At 42.3% G+C, this 8385-nt stretch overlaps 1 long non-coding RNA gene across 1 annotated transcript; it reads left to right on the forward strand.

The window, feature by feature from the left end:
• Nucleotides 1–6: 6 nt before the first annotated feature.
• On the forward strand, nucleotides 7–4606 carry LOC106723687. The gene is made up of 2 exons (XR_001359389.1): nucleotides 7–831; nucleotides 3918–4606. It is a non-coding gene; the product is annotated as an uncharacterized LOC106723687 (long non-coding RNA).
• The last annotated feature ends 3779 nt before the right edge of the window (nucleotides 4607–8385 follow it).

Below are 8385 nucleotides of genomic sequence, written 5' to 3' on the forward strand. Positions count from 1 at the left end.
CCGTCGTCCATGGCCTGCGGAGAGGGGCCCACCCGGCTGCTGGGCGCCCCCACGCCGACCTCTGAAGCTCCTCAAGGAGTCAGTGGACAAAACGGCGCATCACCCGCTGTCTGGAGACATCCGCCCTCCAGGCAGGGCCCGGTGACCTGCTGAGAGCGCCAGCCTGAAACCACCCCAAACGGATCTGTCAGGGAACAGGGCTCTTGGGGCCTCTGAGGGTGGGAAGCTGAAAGGAATCTTCTCTTGATGACCTCACAGAGTGGCACGTGGAACCCTGATCGGGGAATGAGGTCACAGAGGATGGTTGGAGTCCGTAGGGGCTGGGGGCAGGCAGAAGTCAGGCCTGATGGTCCGGTAATGAGGGACAGGCCTATGCGCCAGGTCCCAGTTTCATTTAAACTTTGGAGACGAAGAGGAAGGAGTCAGGTGAAAATACCGACCCACTGCTTTAGCCGTGGCCCCCGCTGTGCTGTCTGTCTGAGGGGAAGCGTGTGCCGGACCATCTGACTGACACCAGCCAGGCTGTTACCTGTCTGCCTTTGCCTCCTTGGCCCCCTTCTCCGTCCGTGCTATTCATCGGAGACCTTCAGGTGTCTGTTGGTCTGTTTATCTTTCAGGTTGCAGGTGTGTGAGGCCACAGAGTGTGGCAACTCCTCCCAATGACAGTGAGGTCACTGATCTGGCAGAGACAGGACAAGGCGAGGGAGGGAAAGAAGCGGACAGCCTATAGACAGATAGAAATGGACCCAGAGGAGTCAAAGTGGTGAGGAAGGAAGAAAACACAAGTGTCTGAAGTTGGGGCCCTCCCACATCACCCTCCACCCTTAGAAGGTAAGTTTCTTCCCCATCCTCGCTCCCTCCTTTCCTTGTGTAGAGCCTGTTGGAGTAAATGATTGCTTCTTTTTCGGTTTAACAAATATTTATTGAGCACCCACAATGTACAGTGTAATGAGGAGTACAGAGATGACAGGAATATAGAGCCTCTCGCGGGAGAGAGATTTCTACCAAAGGAACACAACTTCCCACACAACTTCCCATAGGTGCTAGGCAGGGCACCAGCTGGTGGACATGAATGTGTCTATTTATTTAAACTAGAGCAGCGGTTCTCAACCTGTGGGTCGCGACCCCTTTGGGGTCGAACGACCCTTCCACAGGGGTCACCTAAGACCATCGGAAAACACATATATAATTACATATTGTTTTGTGATTAATCACTATGCTTTAATTATGTTCAATTTGTAACAATGAAATTGGGGGTCACCACAACATGAGGAACTGTATTAAAGGGTCGCGGCCTTAGGAAGGTTGAGAACCACTGAAGAAGAAGGGAGAAAGAATGAGAGAGAAACACTGACCTGTTGTTCCACTTATTTATGCATTCATTGGTTGATTCTTTTAAAAAAATATACTTTTATTGATTTCAGAGAGGAAGGGAGAGGGAGAGATGGAAACATCAATGATAAGAGAGACTCATTGATTGGCATATGGGGACGATGTTCCAACCAACTGGGCCACTTGTCCAGGGCAGAATACGGGTATAGCTATTATGATTAGGGGAAAGATGGCCTTGGCCGGTGTTGCTCACTGGTTAGAGCGACCAGCCCTCGCACTGAAGGTTGGATTCTGGGTAAAGAGCACGCACCTGGGTTGCAGGTTCGAACCCAGGCCTCAGTGGGGGCACATGTGGGAGGCAACCAATCGATGGCATATTGATGTTTCTCTTTCTCATCGCCAACTCCCCACACCCGCTGCGCCTTTCCACTCTCTCTAAAAAGCAATGGAAACAATATCCTCAGATGAGGATTAACAACAACACAAAGGGATTAGGGGAAAGACAGAGCAATACCATTCATTTTCATTTGGAAAAACCTTTTTACTTTGTTTAATGGCAGATGTTCCTGGGGAGGGGGATAGAACTCTGAAACGGATAATAACAGTCCAGAGTCATGATAGTATGGCAGACGTTGTTTTAATATTTCCACAGACAAGACAGTAGTGAGAAAGAAAAGAAATCACAGTGAAAGTGAAATATAATTAAGGCTAGAGAGGAGATAATTTTGGAGAAAAAAAACTTTTCCCTTAACAACTTGATTGCTTTTATAAAAATTATAGTTATTCATTATAAAAGTTAAAAAGAAAAATACAAAGAAACTAAATGGGTATGTAAAGTACAGCATAGGGAATATTGCCAATAATCCTATGAGAACTGTGGATGGTGCCAGGTAGGTCCTAGACTTATCAGGGGACCACTTTGTAAATTGTGTCTCACCACAATGCTGTACACCTGAAACAAATATAAAATAATATTGACATTTTTTTAAAAAGGAGAAAGAAAAAGAATGTCATTTGGAATCTCAGCCCAGAGATAATCCTTGTTTATATTTCGATGAATGTGATTACTTTAAACATACATATACACAGAAAGTTGTGGACTGACACAGTTTGACAGAAGTGGGTTGTATGACACACATTGTATGTGCTACTCTGTAGTCATTCTCCCCTCAGCATTATCTTGGCTGAGAGAGATGTTTCTAAGTAGGTGTTATGCTGTCTGCAGACTATGGACAGTTCTTTTTGCAGCAGCAGCAGCAGCAGCAGCAGCTCAGGAGCAGCCTCTGGTTTCCAGGACGGGCACTGAGATGGCATGTTGGTGTCACCACTGCCCCATGGACAACTCTTTTGACAACTCGTTGATTTTGGAAACTCCGTGAGAAACAGGCATGATCCTCTCCACCCAGGTTTCTGAAAGCCAGTAACACTGGGAAGAGTGTCACCTAAGAAATGTTGATTATAGGCGGCAAAGATGACTTGCCAGTTTCTTTATAGAAATGTACGCCCAAGAGGAGCCTCTGGTTTCCAGGACGGGCACTGAGATGGCATGTTGGTGTCACCACTGCCCCATGGACAACTCTTTTGACAACTCGTTGATTTTGGAAACTCCGTGAGAAACAGGCATGATCCTCTCCACCCAGGTTTCTGAAAGCCAGTAACACTGGGAAGAGTGTCACCTAAGAAATGTTGATTATAGGCGGCAAAGATGACTTGCCAGTTTCTTTATAGAAATGTACATTGTGACAACCAACGTAAAATGTAGCAAGGTGTGCACATATACATTGTTTATAAAGATACAGTTTCTTCTTAAAAAGTAAACACTCCTGTAAAAGATTGTCTTAGATCTTTTTCTTAAGCATGTTTTCCCATTTCTTTCACTTATTCCACAATTATTTATTGAGCTGCTGCTGAATAATATGTATAAAAGGTGAATAAGACAGACAGCTGTGGCTGTCTCCACTGGGCTTAGAGTGGGCTACAGACAGCTAATCCAAGCTCCTTACAGGCCGGGGGAGCCTTGATGAGGTAAAGCTCAGGTGTTATAGAAACATGGCGGGAGGGGAACACATAACCATCCCCATCGGAAGAACGGTGGTCTGGAATGGAAGTGAAGTCTGAAGTGTGAGCTGAAGGAAAGGAAAAAAAAAAAAGAAGTGGGGATTGGGACAAGCTGGTAAAGGGTGTTGTCCACCAAAAGTAGTCCTGAAGGCTGCAGCTCTTGGTGAGGAGGAAGGGAAGGGGCTAGACCAGTGGTTCTCAACCTTCCTAATGCAGCAACCCTTTAATACAGTTCCTCATGTTGTGGTGACCTCCAACCATAAAATTATTTTGTTGCTACTTCATAACTGTAATTTTGCTACTGTTATGAATCATAATGTAAATATCTGATATACAGGACAAGTGTATCATTTTCATTGGACAAGTGTATCATTTTCTGCTGTGAAATCCTCACCTGTTTGAGTACACAGCACAGGGGAAAGTGACCATTTGATCGCTGTCTCTGACCCTTAAGGACAGCCAGTCTCATAAAACAGGCCTCAAACTATACATTCTACACTCATTTTTTTTTACTTATCTTTACACAGATCAAACCAGCCAAGGAACTACTAAATCTTGATTTTACTTTTTACTATGTGGACACAGCCATTGTTAAATTCACTTTGATTTTATTTAACCTTCAGATTGATTGGATGTAAAATAAATGTAAATACATTTTTTTTGTGTGCCATGAAGAGTTTGCATGCAGTGAACCCATTCCATACAATTGTCTGACAGTATACACTTTGATCTACTAAGATGGGTAGGCATCAATGTAGGCTGTTTGGTAGTTATATCCTTACCAGACCCTGAGATGTGACCTTACTTAGAAACAAAACTGTTGCAGATATAATGAATTAAGATGAGGTTATACTGGATTAGGGTGGATCCTGAATCCAATATGACTGGGATCCTTACAAGAACAGAAGACACACACACAAGATGGCCAAGTGGCGATGGAGGCCGAGATTGGGATGATGTACCTGTGAGCCAAGAATGCCACGGACTGTGGGCAGCCACCAGAAGCCAGAAGGGAGAAATGGAACAGATTCTCCCTCAGAGAGTCCGGAAGAAACCAGCCCTGCCAACACCTTGATTTTGGACTTCTAGGTACCAAAACCGGAAGAGAGTAAACTTCTGCTGTTAAAAGCTGCCCAGTTTGTGGTTGTTTGGTGCAGCATCCCTAGGAATCTATACGGTGGTCTTGCATGTCAATAAAGGAGAGGAGCCTAAGAAAGTGTGTGTGTGTGTGTGTGTGTGTGTGAGAGAGAGAGAGAGAGAGAGAGAGAGAGAGCGCATTTCTAGGAGTTTATGACACTTGCTGGCAGAATGTTTTCTAGGCCACCTCTTGTGAATAGACACACTGTCTGCTGACTTGTCCCATCCCTGCCCTTCCCTTCAAACGCCTATGGTCATGCACACAATGGATATCAATATTTAATCTTTCTATTTGCATGTTTTTCCATGTTTATTTTTCAGTTGCCTGCTCGCCCCTCTTTTGTTTATTTTGTTAAGAAGTGCCAGGCTTAGAGTGTTCACCCCCAGAGGGCAAGATTCTTATCTTTCTAAAATGTGCTCAGAAGGCCTGCTGACTCATGCCCCAGACTCTTCTACACATATTATTATTGTTATTTTTAATTTATTTTAGAGAGAGGAAAGGGGAGAGATAGAGAAACATCAATGTGAGAGAGAGGCATTGATGGTTGCCTCCCATACACGCCCCGTACGGGAAGATGTTCCAACCAACTAGGCCACACCGGTCAGGGCCACAAATTATTTTTGAAGGTGATTGTTTTGGTTGTGTCTTCTCAGTTTTTCCCTTTAACTTTTCTATCATACTGGTACACGGTCTGCATTACTGAAATAACTTATGCAAAGTAATATGAATTTTAAAAGCTAAAAATGCACCACAGACTAAATATGAGTGAATTTTAAGTGATTGAAGTTATTTTTAAAACATTTTTTCTGCTGAGAAATAAAGGAGAAAACAATGATAGCCATTCATGCAGCTTTTTAAAGTGTAACTTTGATAGTAAAAATATGAACACAAAATGGTATAATTTAGAATTTAAGTTTTCAGTGGTCTTTCCCCAACTGTAAAAGTTTGCTTCCTAAAAAACTCTGAGGAATTTAAGACTTTGAGGGAAAACACAAAGACAGGAACAATAATCATCAGTGAACCTATAGGAGATCTTATCAATATTTTTACATTCTTGCCCTGGCTGGTGTGGCTCAGTTGGTTGGAGAGTCATCCCTTGCAAGGAAAGATTGCTGGTTTGATTCCTGGTCAGGGCACATACCTAGGTTTTGGGTTCAGGTTTGATCCCTGGTGGGGGTGTGTACAGGAGGCAACCAATCGATGTTTCTCTCATCAAAGTCTGTCTGTCTCTAAAAAAAAAAAAATAGTAACCATATCCTCTGGTGAGGAGATAAATATATTTTACATTCACTAAAGACAACTCTGAATAAAGACCGTGTCAATGATACTTATAGGCCTTCAAATAGTAAGAATGGGTACTGTACTATGATTTTTTATTCACTACCACTTGTTTGCTAGACTCTGAGAATCTCATTTGCTTACAGTTCATGAGGTTTTTTTTGTTGTTGTTGCAGATAAAAAACCCTTCCTCTACCTACATTTTAAATATTTAATATATATTTCAGATTATACTACCTGTGCTTTGAAAGATTATATTATTATAGAGAAATGTAATATAGAAAGTGAAAGTTCCCATAATCCAACCTCCCGAGATGATTGCAGTTTGGTACATATCTACCATATTGGGAAAAATGCCTATTTAACGCTTACTGGATAGAAAGTAGACATTCCTTTTTTATTTTTTCCCCCCAGGTGCTCGTGCCTTTCTAACTTTATAATTTGGAGGCACCTCAGCTACCTGCCTTCGGGATTTGTGGTCTCAGAGCTGTGTAATTTGGATAATGGAGATAGAAAAACCTTTGAAAAGCTTTGTTGAACAATTATTTCTTGAATACTTCATCTGCATCCTGAGTTATATTTTATTTGTTCTGCCTGTGGTAACTCCATGGGGGCGAGCCTACTAGCCTTTTTAAAACAGATCCCAGCGACTTGTCTGCTCACACTCCCCAAAGGAATAGAGATGGAAGGCTGGGCTTACTCATCATCACCGTCTTTTATCTTTCCAGAAGCATCACTGCACAAACCTCTACTTTACCCTTCCATTCGTTCCGCCCACTTTCTGTCCTTAGTCCTTAGTTTCCTTTTATTTATTTTTTAAGGGTCTTGAAATATACCTTTTAAATATTTAAAAAAAATATTTTTATTGATTTCAGAGAGGAAGGGAGAGACAGAGAGAAAAATAGAAACATGAGTGATGAGAGAGAATCATTGATCAACTGGCTCCTGCACATCCCTCACTGGGGATTGAGCCTGTAACCTGGGCATGTGCCCTGACTGGAATCGAACTGTGACCTCTTGGTTCATAGGTCAATGCTCAACCACTGAGCCACGTTGGCTGGGCAATATCCTTTTTAAAAATATATTGAGAGAGAGAGAGAGAGAGAGAGAGAGATACCTTTTTAAAAAATATATTGATTTGAGAGAGAGAGAGAGAGAAACATTGATTGGTTGTTCCATTTATTTATGCATTCATTGGTAGATTCCAACATGTGCCCTGATTGGGGATGGAAGCCGCAGCCGTGGCTTATTGGGAGGATGCTCTAACCACTGAACATCCGACCAGGGTCCTAGTCATTTCCTTTTAAAACGCCTCTCCAGCAGGAGTGACTTGCAGTTTGCACACACTGACACTTAAATTCCCCCAAGTGTTGAAGAAGTGAACTTAATTATCCAGATACATAATTTTGTGCACATTTGAAAATGGCTGTTCTAATTCCAGCATTGAACCCAGATAAACATTTGGACCAATAATCCAATTTTTCAAAGTTTAAAGTGTCAAGTGTAGAAAATATGAAAATGGGTGAGTAATAATAAACTTTGAATATGCCACTTCATACATTTATCATTTGTCACAGATATGTTGTATTTCTATGCATAATAGACACTTTTAATTTATAGTTTGCATTTACCAAGCCAGCTTCTCCCCAAGCTCAAAATTCCCTTGGTTGTAAATTTAGTCAACTTGGAAAAGCCAGTAGGGAATAAGCCCTGAAGGAATTCAAATGACTATCTTATTAGAGTCATCATTTCAAAAAATGATGCTTTTAGTCAGAATAGACTCTGGAAATCAAATTGTGTATTTTGCTCAACTAGGAAACACAATTTAAAGTTTATATTCTGGCTATTGGGAGGAAGGGAAGGTGAACAACATAGCTGGAAAGACCACATATAATTTTTACCCTCTACTAAAACTGTGTTGTGAAGATGAAAAGAAATAATAGGAAGTGCCCAGTGTGTCCTGCTTATTAAATGAGTTTATCCTAATTATTTTGCAGATGGAGCCTAGAGTATATACTTATTAAATGAGTTTATCCTAATTATTTTGCAGATGGTTTGATAGGACTTAATATTTCCCCCCAATTCAAATCAATGATGTTTTCAACTCCCGTACTAATCTGGACGCAAATCACATAGCCCAGTTGCCTCTCTGTTCAGACAAGAAGCCCAGAATCCCACATCTGTAGCCAGCCTCCTTCCAGAGACTGCACATTTCAGATCTCTGATTCTAGCCCCATTTTCCTTTGGCCATTGTTACTCATGACAAGAGTTGCTTAGAAGTACTTGGTATTTTTTTTGTCTATCACAACACACTGAACATTCAAGTCAAGTTGCTGGGTTTGTATGGGCTTATACCTCCCAGCATTTTAGTCCACATGCCTCCGTTACTCTTGTGTGCCAGCTGTACCAGCCCTTTCTGGATCATTTTATTAAAATGACGTTGTAATAACAAAACTATCGGCGGAATAGGATTATTGCGAAGCTGCAGCGCATTTCTCCTCCGCAGACACGCGTTTCAACAGGAGAACCCCAGCCCGGGCCGGCGGAGCCTGTCCGGCTCCGGGCGCGCGCAGCAGCAG

Source organism: Myotis brandtii, unplaced genomic scaffold, assembly GCF_000412655.1.
Source record: "Myotis brandtii unplaced genomic scaffold, ASM41265v1 scaffold624, whole genome shotgun sequence".
Taxonomy (NCBI): Eukaryota; Metazoa; Chordata; class Mammalia; order Chiroptera; family Vespertilionidae; genus Myotis; species Myotis brandtii.